This window comes from Orycteropus afer, unplaced genomic scaffold (genome assembly GCF_000298275.1).
Source record: "Orycteropus afer afer isolate SDZICR_OR568_19922 unplaced genomic scaffold, OryAfe1.0 scaffold00103, whole genome shotgun sequence".
Classification (NCBI taxonomy): Eukaryota; Metazoa; Chordata; class Mammalia; order Tubulidentata; family Orycteropodidae; genus Orycteropus; species Orycteropus afer.
The window spans coordinates 4,761,586-4,764,051 of record NW_006921690.1 but is presented as its reverse complement, the minus strand read 5'-3'; positions in this window follow the sequence as shown (position 1 = coordinate 4,764,051).

Here is a 2,466-nt window from a genome sequence, read left to right as displayed (position 1 = left end):
CACTTGACTGCTAACCAGAAGGCTGGCGGTTCAAACCCACCAGCCACTCCTCAGAAGGAAGGTTGGGCAATCCTACTTCCGTAGTGATACTGCCTGGGAAACCCAAAGAGGGGTCGCTATGAGTCGGGGCCGACTCGACGGCACATAACAACAACAACAACAACCTTACCCCTAACATCCCTACTACCACCATCAATCAACAGCATACATACAGGGTTGCTGTCCTAAATGAGACAGGCATTTCCACTCTTTCTGGCCTGGGTATCTATTCTCCAGGGATCTTTCTTTTTATTCCCTGACCCTAAGAGATGGAAGCACTGAAGTCTCTGTACCCTAACAGATCAGGAAGAGGCGCAGACCTCTCCTTCTGGCACCCTGACTACCCTGCAATGACCTCTGCCTGGAGCCAGATGAGAGATGTGGAACAACCACAACTGTTCTTCCCTAATCCTATAATCCAGGATCCCTTGGACCCCATGCACACTCAACCTCCTGCTCAGTTCCCCACACTCAGGGGTTTCTAGGTAAAAAGGATGATTCATAGACTCAAGTTAGACAGGGTTTGGGTACATGAAAAAATACTTCCTACCTGCCACAAGTGAGCAAGGACAGAATGCTACTGAGCTGAGATTCCCAAACAATAAGGCAAGGAGCCTCAGACATTTCCTAAAAGTTAAAAATAGCCTTTGCTTCAACTATTCCCATAGGAGGAGGAAAGGAACCTCCTGATTCATGGGATGGGTGAGGTGCTAGAAAGAAGTCTATAATAAATTGAGCATTACTTGCATAATCAGAACTATCAAGAAAATCCATACACTGAAAAATAGTTTATTTTTATTAGTAATATATCGGAAGCTCTGGTGGCATCTGACTGCTAACCAGAAGGATCGTGGTTCAAACCCACCAGCCACTCCTCATAAGGGAGGTTGGGCAATCTACTTCCGTAGTGATACCACCTCGGAAACCCAAGGAGGGGTCACTATCAGTTGGATCTGACTGGATGGCAGTGAGGTTTGTTTTTTTCTAGCAATATATCATCTAATCTTCTGGTAAATCTGTTTCATAATTTAAAAATAAAACACCCAACTTATGGCTTGAAGCTCCTCTCCCAGTCTTTTAAATAAAAAAGAAACACTGATGCCCATAAGTTAAGTGTAGGTATGATCTAAGGTGAAGTGCACCAAGCACCAATGTTGACCACTACAGTTTGCTGCCAATTGAACAGGCAATGCTATTCCTCAGGAAATTTCTCATAAACTCTGAGAGATGCAGCCCTGTATAAGAATAATGTCCTTATTAGAGTGTAATCTGGTAGCCATGGAGGTGATGGATCTCTTTCCCCTGCACACACCCACATGCCTGTCTCTGAGCTCTATCCAGGTTTCCGTAACCCACCCTCATTCCCCTCCAAAACTCAGACACATCAGATAATATCTACTTCTGTCTCCTCCAGGGATTTCTCATACTTTTCATGTTAAGAGAAATTCATATCAAGTTGGTGAACTACTGTGGGCTCCTGGCACTCTCCCCTAAAACCCAATCCTAGAAAAACTAAGGAAGTGAGAGCAAAGCATGGAACTGAAAAATTAACATAAAATTCAGAAAGTGAACTTTATAAAAGATTGAGTAGATTTCTACTTCATGTATTATATATAATATATATATAAATTGTACAAATAATATATATTATCATTATATATTATATTAATGTATCATTAATATATAATATAGTGTGTATATTATTATATTATATGTTGTTGTTGTTGTTATTTGCCATCGAGTCGGCCCCGACTCATAGCGACCCCTCCTTGGGTTTCCGACGCAGTATCACTACGGAAGTAGGAATGCCCAACCTTTCTTCCGAGGAGTGGCTGGTGGGTTTGAACTGCCAGCCTTCTGGTTAGCAGTCAAGTGCCTTAGGCACTATGCTACCAGAGCTCCTATTATATTATATATATATATGTACAAATTATTTTCCATCGCCATTGAGTAGATTCCAACTCACAGCAACTCTTTAGGACAGAGCAGAACTGTCCCATAGGGTTTCCAAAGCTTTAAATCTTTATGGAAGCAGACTGCAACATCTTTCTCCTGCAGAGTAGCTGGTGGATTCAAACTGCTGACCTTTTGGTTATCAGTTGAGTGCTTAAATGTATGTGTGTGTGTGTGTGTATACACACACACACACACATTTTTTCTATAATAAACAAAATGAATCATAAAATATTATAAAACAAGAACAGTATAATAAAATATTAACTGCATAGGTAGATATCTTAAAAACGCTTTCAAAATATTCTACAAAATTGGCCTTATACAGTAATTAACAATAATTTACAAGTGGATACATAGATAGGGACTACATGCATGAATATACATACATATATATGTTGTTGTTGTTATGTGCCATCGAGTCGGCCCCGACTCACAGCGACCCCTCCTTGGGTTTCCAAGGCAGTATCACTA